Here is a 12,509-nt window from a genome sequence, read left to right on the forward strand (position 1 = left end):
GGAATAATTATATTTTTAATTTTTTTTAAATTTTGTCAATGGCCAGGAATTTGAAATCTTAAGACCAAAATCTAAATGAACTCAGAGAGGTAAATAAATCACAAACCAGTTTTCACTCGAGGCTATTTGTCTAATTGTGATCTTTAGCTAAGTTTCCACACTCTTTTGGGAGAAAATATACAGGCGATAAAACCTAGGTTTCTCCTCAGCTATAACCTTCTAAAAATGCTATATCATTAACCTAAGAGTGAAATAGAAAGACACTCATGACTCACCAAATCCCTCATCCCTACCCTTGAAGAGGAAATGTGCCTTTCTTAGGCATTTGTGCTAATGGTAGAGAGGGAGAAAGAGTAAATGGAAAAAAAAAAATTTCCATGAGATGTCATAACCGCAAGTTAAGTTTGAGATCATATTCACAGTGGGAGGGATGATGTGGAAATTTTAAAAAAAATCAAGGCAGAAGTCTATTTAAAATTATCCTGAGTTGTCAGTATCCTCAATCCTGGAAATAGGAAATACAAATAATCTTGAGAAGCAGAGGAAACTACTTCAAAATCAAGTCTGAAATAATCCCTACTGATAAAATTCCAGTGAATATAGGCTCACAATATATGCAGGGACTATCAACCAGAATTTTACAAGTAGCAATAAAACAACAAAAAAAACCCCTTTCAATATAAAAAATAAATAAAAGTAATATAGAATATTTTGCAAACAGGCAAATCTAAGAGTTGAGAACAGATTTTATCAATAGGAAATTCTGTAGTGTATAATTCGGGCAAAATGGCATTAATTTCAATAAAAGGCCTAAAAAGTAAAATAATAATAATAGTAGGTATATGGATAAAACAATTGTATAAAATGATGATAATGTTTTGAGAGTTTGCAAAACATAGTAAAAATAACACGACAATAAATTTTATAAATTAGAGGGACAGTGATTAAATTGCTCCAATAGTTCTAAAATACTCAGAAGGAGGATAGAGTTTTTATACATTATAGAGTTCAATATACTAAATCGTCAGGTTAAAATTTCTAGACAAACCACTAAAAGAAAAGGAATAAAGTTTAAAAGTAAAGGTAGAAAAATAGAATGAGAGAAGAAAAAAATAAAAAACCATATAATCTGTATAAAACAAAACCTAAAAAAATAAAAATGTCGAAGGATAAAGGAAAAAAAAGTGAGTCAAACAACTAATTATGTTAAATAATTATACAGAATTGGCATCATTTTACAGCCACTAGATAACAAAAAATTAAAACTGCAATAGAGTATATGATACGATGAGACTACTTACTAAATTACATACAGATGTGAGTAGCAACCACTTTGAGAAAAAATTTAGCATTAATTTATAAAATCAAATATGTAAATAACCTTCAAATAAGAAAGTCACAGGTGGGCTTACACCTACAGTAGCTCCTACATTTATGTACCCTAATGTATATATAAGAATATTCAATCTCACTATTTAGAAATAATCTGAAAATAACCATCACGAATGTATGTAATCAATAAGTAATGATACAGTTAAAATAATTCTATCCATCTGTAAAAATGAATTAATTGATGCTACAATTGACTCTATGGATGAACATCTGAAACAGTGTTGAGAGGCAAGGAAAATGATTCCATTTCTATTAAGACTCCCATACTTCCAAAATTAGATATACTCTCTAGTGATGCAAATCTAAGTAGTAAAATTAAAAAAAAAATAAGTAAAAATGATAAGCTGAAGTTCTGCTAATGGTTAAAGCTAAAATGAAAAGAGATTGTAGTGTGTATAAAAGATGACTCTAATGGTATTATTCTCTCTTCTTTACAATGAATTATATTTTAATCTTTGTCTTATTCCTACTTTATAACACTTTGTATCTAATACTGAATAAAAAATAAAAAGTAAAAATTCATTTATAAATTAGAGTGAGGTTGATTTGGGGGGAAAGTTGTCTTTATTAGCAGAATCTAGGTGCCTGTTTGGATATTCAGCCTCTCCCTAAAATGCTGTAAACATGTTTATATTAATCCAGTCCTTCAGCTGCCTGTGGCTTACCAATCTTCCTTTCTTTCTCTTTTTTTATCATGTCTTTTGTTCATTTAACTACTTATATATTTATTGATAGTGACAGGTATTCTAAGAATTCTAAGGAATATGCTGAAATATATTTTAATTTTTTGAATTATGTTAAAAAATGATTTTCCCCACTTGATGTCAAAAATGTAGTCATAAAAAAAACTACATTTTTCATGTAGTTTTATTTTCACATTTATTGTTGACATTACGTGTCATGATTTCCTCTATAAAGTCTGATGCAGTGCTGCTTATGGAATTAAAGCTCAAGGAGACTTTACGGGCTTTCAGTTTTTTTGCAGAAGGATTTTTCTCCCCATACTATGAATTTTGAGAGTTAGAGGATTAGGACTCCATATGCACTAAAATGTACTGTAAACTTTCAAGTATTGTCTGTTTAGAGATTTTTTTTTAAATGTATACAGTGGCCATTCAATACATCCCACATCTTTCAACTTTTGTCTTGAAAAATGGAAGGTTCGTATTTTTACTGTATCATTCAATATGTAGCTGTTTTCACTTATCTTTATTTTGTCTGACAGGCAAAAAACTGTGTAAGCATTTTACAAGAGACCTTTAGGTTTTATACTTTTTGGTATGTAAATAAGTTAAGAAGAAACTACAGCATATCTGAAACTCTACCCTTAGGGCAGTGCAACAAGTACAAAATGATTAATATTTGAATGCACATGTTAAAGCCAGACACTCTTGTTTTCTTGGCCTTTAGCCTAAGAAAAACTAAAACATTCAACAGAGTATAATCTATATACTCTGGATGGCAATGCTTTATTGGCAGAGTTGTTTTTCTTTATGTTCTGGCTATTTTATGAAAACTCCAAGTAAGTGTTAAATCATGCTTTTCTATCTTACAAAGTCCTTCTGCATCTCATAAGTAGTTTTAAAATACATTTGGTGAAGATACTGTGAAAGTATTAGGGTGCTATGATTAGTCTCCATCAAAATATTAAGGAAGACACTTCTGCTTACAATAAAACAGAAATGATTGAAGCTCCATATTAAGCTGAATTCATACAAATTTTGGAACACTGAGACTATCCACATAACAGGATACCACTAAAATCTCAAATACAGGTATAAGAATTATATTACAAAAGAGAAGAGCATAGTCCAGCATGACATTTCAGATCAACAATGAAAGAGAAGAGAAAATACATTCAAATAATGAAAGAAGTTAAACTCAAAGAAAATACTTAATATAACAATATGAATAGTTTTTTTTTTTTAAAAAAGACTCAGTAAGACAAAGGAAAGAATTACCTCCATAAAACAATAGGTGGAGATTATGAGACAAGGACATGTATAACAAAAGAAAAAGAAACAATGAGATTAATCATAAAGGGTCCTTAAAAATAAGGTATAGCTTTTGAAATAATTTAAAAATATGAGGCAAATTAGTTAAATACTATTATGAAATAATTGGTGACTAAATGATTAGGCTGAGGAATTCTCCCAGAATGTAGTGCGAACATATGTACAGATAAAATCCAGGGATGTCCAACAAGCCACAGTTGAAATAGTCATCTAATAAGATTTTGAGAAGAACAGTAAAATAAAACACATGGGAGAAATAATAATTAAAAATTTTCTAGAATTGAAAGTCAAGGTATCTCAGACGAGAAAACTCAGCAATTGAGAAAGGGAAAAAAGGAACAAAAAAAGAGAATGACGTCAGAAGCATGATGGTATTAGCGAACTCCTTTGATCTCTTCCCTTGAAACTATAAGGAGCTGAACACCTACATCTCAACAAATGACACCCAACCTGCACATAAGCCCACATGAGAGACCTGCACATCAGAGTATTGGAAGGTGGGCTATTCCGGAGCATCAGACAGGAAGGCAGAAAAAGACAGAGCCAGGTGCTCCAGAAAGCAATCGGGAGCTGCCCGCAGGGGAAGGGGAAGGAGAAAACAACAACGCTCTTTAAAGCCGGGAACAGTACAGCCTGAGGGATAAGCATATTCCATGCAGTGGAGCCTTGAGAGCAAGGTAGAAACAGCGTGGAAAAGAGAAAACTGTGTCTTAGCAACTGCTTTTGCCAGGCAGAAAGCTGAATCACGAAGGCTGGTCACCATCACGCATCATCCTAGAGCACACACCCCTACCCTGTACCCTCCCAGCACGAGCACAGAAACAAAGGGAATATCCACAACCAAAATTGAAACACACAGCAGCTGGTCCCAGAGATAGGGGAGGGAGTATAAATGGAAAGCAGCTGAACCCTCAGCCAGCATCACTGGAAGGAAAACAGTCATACACAAAGCTGGCCTCTCCCAATTCGCCCCACCCCCATTCAGTCATACTGATTCACAAGAAAGCAACAGAGCATTACACCTGACAATTGGAGCAGTACTACGGCTTCAGGGCCTTTTCAGAGGCTCGACCTCTCATCATCCTTCACATTCTCCCACAGGAGTGGAACCTTGGGACCAAGGGAACCTGGTCACAGAGGGGAGACACACCTTTCCAGAAAGAAAAAGGGATCTCTTAACCTCAAAGCCGCTATCCAGAAGGTTCGGGCAGTGTAGGAGGCTTGGGTGCCACCTACTGGAAATCAAAAGAAAAACCTTATCAACCTGCTAAAGAGAGATCACTCTGTAACAAGTTTTTTTTTCTTAATAAAAAATAAAAAAGCTTACATTCCCATTAATGCCTAGGTGGACAAATAGTCCATCAAATACAATGAACAACCAATGTGACAAGGAAGCTCAGAAAGAAAATGAAAAATCTCCATAAAAATAAGCTTAAAGATATAAAAATGTACAATTTAAGTGACAAAGAATTCAAGCTTATGCTTCTAAAAAAACAATGAGATGCAAGAAAATCCTGATCCACAGTTCAAAGAACTTAGAAACAAAATCAATGAATAACAGGAATACTTTACAAGGAGATTGGAACTCTAAAAATGAACCAAATAGAACTTCTGGAGATGAAAAACTTGCTAAGAAAGATGTAGAATGAAATAGCAAGCCAAGGAAATGGAGCTGAGCAGATGGAGGAACAAATTAGTGACATTGAAGACAGAAATCCAGAAGAGAAGCAAAAGGAAAAAAGAGACCTGAGAGTGGAAAAAAAAAATGAAAGAACCCTACAAGAACTATGTGACACCATCAGAAAAATCACATAAGCATAATGGGTATACCAGAAGGAGAAGAGAGGAAGAAGGGAAAAGAGCAAACAAATAGTTGATGAGAATTTCTCAAACCTATGGAAAGAACTGGATCTTTGAATTCAAGAAGCAAACAGAACACCCAATTATCTCAACCTAAAAAAGCCTTCTCCAAGACATATTATATTAAAATTGTCAAAAATTAATGACAAAGAATTAATTCTCAAGGCAGCCAGGGAAAAGAAGACAGTAACCTATAAAGGAAAACCTGTTAGATTATCATTGGACTCCTCAGTATAAACCTTGTAATCTAGGAGGGAGTGGAACCAAATATTCAAACTAAGGAAAGAAATAAATTACTAGCCAAGAATAATATATCCAGCAAAGCTCTCTTTTATATATGAAGGAGAAAGAAAGACCTTTTCAGACATGCAAAAGCTGAGGGAATTTTCCATCACAGGGCCTGCATTACAGGAAATGCTAAAGGGGATCATTCTACCTGAAACAAAAGGACAAAAAAATACCTACCTATGTATAAGATGACCAACAGGCAGACAGAAGCAGAAAAGTGCAAACCTTATTAAGAACAGGGTATTATAAGCTGTAACATAATGGTTAAAGGTAAAAAACAAAAACAAAAACAAAAAGAAAACAACAAATAAAAACGCTTTGGAAAGAGGACAGCAGCTACTGCAACTTAGAAAAGAACATACAGCATAAAGAGGGATAATTTGTGACAACAAAAACAGAAAAGGAGAGAAAACAAAGATCTGAATCTACATAGAGGAATGGAGATAAGGCACATGCAGAAAAATAAGGATCGCTATATATATAAAACCTTGTTTTATATAAACGTAATGGTAACCACACAAAAAAATCCAGAAGTGAGACACATAAAATAAAACAAGAAGTAACAAAGGGAAAAAAAAAACCCATAAAATACTATTAAATTAAATAACAGAGAGAAATGCAAGGACAAAGAAACAATGGAGACACTGAGCTACCACAAAACAAAGAATAAAATGGCTATAGGAAAAAACTCGTATTTCAATAATCACCCTAAATGCAAATGGACTGAACTCACCAATAAAAATGCAAAGAGTAATAGTTTGGATCAAAAAATAAAACCCAACCATATGCTGCCTTCAAGAGGCACATCTCAGCTGCAAGGACAAATATCAACTCAAAGTGAAAGGGTGGGAAACAAAATTCCAAGCAAATGGCATCCAAAGAAAAGCAGCTGTAGCCTTACTTATATCTAATGACATAGACTTCACAATAAAAAAAGTAACAAAAGACAACAATGGAGACTTCATAATGATAAAGGGACTCATACATCAATAAGACATAACATTTACTAAAATCTGTGCTCCCAGTGAGGGAGCATCAAAAAATATAAAGCAACTACTAACAGAACTAAAGAGGGAAACTTACAAAAATACCTTACTGTCTGCTACAGATAGATCATCTTAACAGAAAATCAATAAGAAAATGTTATCCTTAACTGACACATTAGACCAATTGGATATGACATTTACAGAGCCTTTCATCCTAAAACTATTAGATGATACATTCTTCTCTAATGCACATGAAGCATTCTCAAGTATAGACCATATGTTGGGACACATAACTAGCTTCAACAAATTTAAGAAGATCAAAATTATACCAAGTATGAGTTTAACTGTAATAACAAAGTGGGAAGAATCACAAATATGTGGAGATTAAACAACATGCTACTAAAAACCCACCGAGTCTTAGAAGAAATAAATGAAGAGATCAAGAGATACAAACATGCAAATGAGAATAAAAATACAACATATCAAAACTTTTGGGACACAGCAAAAGTGGTAATGAGAGGAAAGTTTATATCATTATAGGACCATCTCAAGAAAAAAGAAAGATCCCAATAAATGACCTAACTTTACATCTTAAAAAAAAACTAGAAAAAGAACAGATAAAGCCCAAAGTCAACTGAAGGAAGAAAATAATAAAAATTAAATGAAATCAAGAATAAAAGGACAATAGAAAAATTTAATGCAACAAAGAACTGATTCTTTTAGATGAATAAAATTGACAAACCTTTGGCTAGACTCATTAAAGAGAAAAAAGAGAAAGGTCAAATAAACAAAATCAGAAATGAAAGAGGAGATATTATGACAGAAACCACTGAAATACAAATGATCATGCAAGAACACTATGAAAAACTATATGCCACTAAATTAATAGCCTAGAAGAAATGGACAAGTTCTTAGAAATATACAATCTTCCTAGACTGAATCATGAAGAACCAGAATACCTACATAGATGGATCAACAGTATGGAAAATAAAATAAAAGTATGGACTTTTATTTTATCATCATTTATGATAAAATAAAAGTCCAGGATCAGATGACTTCACCAGTGAATTCTACCAAACATTTAATGATAATTTAATACCTGTTCTTCTCAAACTCTTCCAAAAAAATTAAAGCAGAGGCAATATTTTCAACTCATTTTATGAGGCCAAAATTATCCTGATACCAAAACCTAGTAAAATAACACAAAAACGAATATATATATATATATATATATATATATATATATATATATGAACTCGGATGCAAAAAACCTATATAAAATACTAGCATATCAAATACATTAAAAAGATTATATACTATGATCAAGTGGGCTTAATCCCAGGAGCACCATCTCAGTGATGGTTTAACAGATGCAAATCAATCAATGTGATACACCATATAAACAAAATGAAGGATAAAAATCATATGATTATATCAATAAATGAAGAAAAAGCATTTGACATGATATAGCATCATTTATGATTAAAAAACTTACAATAGGTATAGGAGGAAATTATCTCAACATAGTAAAGGGAACTCTCAGCTAATGTCATGCTTCATGGAGAAAATTGAAAACCTTTCCTCTAAGATTAGGAATAAGACAAGGCTGTTCACTATTACTGCTATTATTCCATATAGTATTGGAAGTCCTAACTAGAACAGTCAGGAAAGAGAAAGAAATAAAAGGCATCCAAATAAGGAATGAAGAAATCAGATTGTCACTTTTTGCAGATGACATGATCTCTATATAGAAAATCCTAAAAACTCCACTAAGAAACTATTAGAACTAATAAACAAATAGGGTAGAGTTTCAGGATACAAAATCAATGTAAAAAATCCATAGTGTTCCTACGTGCTAACAATGAATTTTCAGAAAAATAAATTAAAAAATTTCTTTTTGCAATTGCAACAAAAATAATAAAATACCTAGGAATAGACCTAATGAAGGATATGAAGGACCAAAACACTGAAAACTATAAAACATTATTAAAAGAAATTAAAGAATACACAAAGAAATGAGAAGATATTCTGAGTTCATGGATTAGAAAAATCAACATAGTTAAAATGACCTTAGTACCTAAAGCAGTATACAGATTTAATGTGATCCCCATCAAAATCTCAAGAGCATTCTTTAAAGAAATAGAGCAAAAAAATCATCAGATTTGTAAGGAAGCACAAAAGCCAAATAGCCAAAGTAATCTTCAAGAAAAAGAACAAGGCTGGTCATATCACTTTACCTGACATTAATTTATACTACAAAGTGTCAATAATCAAAACGACATGGTGTTAGCAGGAAAACAGACCCATAGACCAAAGGAACAGAATTGAGAGTCCAGAAATAAACTCCCATATATATGGTTTTCAACAAAAGAGCCAAAAGTATACAATGGAGAAAGGAAAGCCTCTTCAATAAATGGTGCTGGGAAAACTAGAAAGCTGCCTGCAAAATGATGAAACTAGATTGCTATTTATCGCCATACATCAAAATTAACTCAAAATGGATCAAAGACTTGAATATAAGACCTGAAACAATAAACTGCATAGAAGAAAACATATGTACTAAACTCATGGACCTTAGATTTAGAGAGGATTTTATGAATTACCAACAATGAAATAAAAATGAGGCTACTTGTAGTATATTTTTAGCAGCAATATTTGATATAAGGAGAAATAAGAAATATTTTCAAAATACTACATAAGAATTCTTTATATTTAAAATTCCATACCTAGATAAATCATCATTCAAGAACAAATATGTAGTACAGACATTTTGAAACTAATAAGAATAGAAATTTGTATGAGTAGATCATCCTTAAAAATCTGTTTGAGAAAAACTACTATGGCAAAAAGAAAAACAAAATATAGTAAAGGCAAAAATAAATCATTAAAATAGATTTAAATCTAAATGTTAATAAATTATATATATGAATTATATATGTATGAATTTATAGCTAACATCAATATATAGATGGATGACAGAAAGATATAAAACTATTTGAAATCTGTTGACTTTCTAAGAGAAAGGATATTAAATCTCATTAATTCTAGATGATTTTAAGAAAGAAAAGTTTGTATATAATAAAAATATGCACAAACTCCTAGAAGAATAGATGTGGAATCTAAAACTTTTAGGTCAAACAAAAAGAATAGGAATAAAGGAAAAAGAAAACATAATAAAAATACAGTTTATGGAAAGCTACCAATAATAGAATTAATCCATCAAGAAGTGATGAAGAATGCTGTCCTTTGGTATCTTAAATCAATCTTAATCATGAGCAGAGAATAGTTGTATTAAAAAAAGAGACTGTTAGACTTGAGTCACTGCTAGTGATTCAAGGTTATGAAGAATATGTTTACTGTATTATTTTACTAATTTAAAATTAATGGAGAATTCTACCCTCTATTAAATGCTTAACAAGATCCTCATTTTTTTTTACCTGACAAATAAAAAACAAAAAAGCTAAAAACAACCTTGAAAATGATCATTATTTTACACAGCAGAAGCCTTATAATTTTTTAAAATATTTGAAAACAATTAGCTGGAAGCTAGAAATTAAAAATTTTTTTTTGTTTGTAAACTGGAATTAATGTTAAAAAAAACTACTCAAATACTGACATTTTACTTTCTTACAAAAATAACGTTCATGATTTATGTATACCTAAAATCCTCAGGTATGAATTTTCACTATGAAAAATTGAAATTATCTGAATCTGGGCAAACAACAATTGAATCATACTTTCTCAGGACTTGGAGAACATCACAAGAATAAGATAATTGGTTTTAAAAACTGCACTACTTCATTCAGTCTGAAATACTGCTTTGAGCTTGGTGTTTCTTATTCTGCCTATGATTAAGTAGGCATCTGCAGACCCATTTGATACTTATATTTCCTTTTTAGAGTGACATGATCATTGGTTATTTAGTAATTACCATTATCTGACATGTTATGTGAAAAATGAATTCTAAATTATAAAGCTTCCTATGCTAAATCCGATGAGATATAATTACTTTTTGATGAAATTTATTTCATTCATGCAAACATTATTTTAACAGCTTTATTAAGATATAATTTACATATCATACAACTTACTCATTTAAAGTATACCAATGATTTTAGTGCATTCATAGGGTTGTGCATCCATTACTACAATCGATTTAGAATATTTTCTTTACCTCCCCCCTGCTTAGCTATCACTTTTGAACTCCATTTCTTCCCCACCTCTAGGTACTACCTACTTTCTTTCTCTATAGATTTCCCTATTCTAGACATTTCATGTAAATGGAATTAAGCAATACGTGGTTCTTTGTGATTAGCTTTTTTCACTAAGAATATTTTCAAAGTTCATCCATGTTGTATCATGTATCAATACTTCGTTTATTTTTATTGCCAAATAATATTCCATTTTATTTATTTGTTTGTTTACCCTTTAATTGGTTTATAAACACTTGGTTTGTTTTCATTTTGTGATTATTATCAATAGTCTTTCATGAATATCCATCCATATGCAAGTTTTTGCTGGAACATATGCTTTAATTTCTCTTTAGTATATGCCTGGAATTCCTGGGTCATATAGTTTAACCATTTGAGGAACTGCCATGTCTTCCAACATGGGTGCTACATTTTTCATTCCTACCACTAGTGTATGAGGAATCCAATTTATCTATATCTTTGTCAATACATGCAATTATCATCTTTTTGATTATAGCCATTTTATTGGCTGTGAAGTAGTATCTCGTTGTGGTTTTAATTTTCATTTTTTTGATGGCTAATGATATTGAACATTTTTTCATATACTTTTTAGTCAAATATTTGTGTATCTTCTTTAGAAATGTATCTATTCTGATATTTCATTCAATTTTAATTGGGTTATTTGATTTTTTTATTATTGGATTTTAATATGTCTTTATATATTCTAGATATAGACACATAGATTGGTGCTCTCTCCAAATTCTCAAATCTTAAGACTTCATTTAAAATTGAACCTTAGGTAACATGACAACATAGCACAAACTTCTCTTGTAAGCCACACATTCTAACACACATACATTTTGATAAATACATATTGACTTATCAAACTTCTCCAGAATATGTAGTGAAATTGTTTAAATTACTTTTATCATTCATTTCGTTATCAATAATAGCTTCTCTTTCAAATATTCATACATAACTGTCTTAGTGTTAATCAGGGATGCTTTATTTAGCTAGAGATTCAAATAAAGTCTCTATTTCCTATTGAAGTTATAAATTGTGATAATTTCCTCAAAAGCTAAACACCAATAATTTTTAATAACCTCTTTTAATTATAATTCTACATCACTTAAATTAATCAAAGCTATTTCTTAACAGAGTGCATTGTATCATATAAAGTATTACAAATTTTGAAATACCTCTATCTTCTTTTAATTCAGAGTAGCGTTCTTTAACCATTTTGGTTATCTCTTCTTGTTAATGGTATTGTCACTCCTTGGTACTCTAGACTCCTTACCTACTTTGCCTAACTCCATTTGTTCACCTTTCTCTGTCTTTATGTTAATTTTGTAATTTCAAACTTGGTCGTTTCTAACTAAGAGAGATATTCTTTTTCTAAGTTGATCATTAACCAGCTCAAGCCACAGTCTTCACAAATGTCACGATTTTCATTCTCCTAGTATCATAATTTATTCAAACTAAACTGAGATATTCACTCTCCCTTTTTGATGACTGCTCCCATGTTCTTCCAGAGATTCAGCCCATACCTTCCCTTTTAAAGTGTAATTCTTTCTTTGCCCAATGAACTCCTTTGGGATCCATCCTTTTAAATTAGGAAGTTTCACAAATTTAACTCCATGGAAGCTAATCTTTTTCGAAGCATTGATGCCACTATTACTTGTAGTTTTGTAGTTCTAATATGTTTTACTTTCTAAGTAGATTAAAATAGAGATTAATGTATTTTTCTTTTCAAAATCTAAATAAGCAATAATTGAGTG

This window comes from Pteropus medius, unplaced genomic scaffold (genome assembly GCF_902729225.1).
Source record: "Pteropus medius unplaced genomic scaffold, Ma_sr-lr_union100, whole genome shotgun sequence".
NCBI classification, from domain to species: Eukaryota; Metazoa; Chordata; class Mammalia; order Chiroptera; family Pteropodidae; genus Pteropus; species Pteropus medius.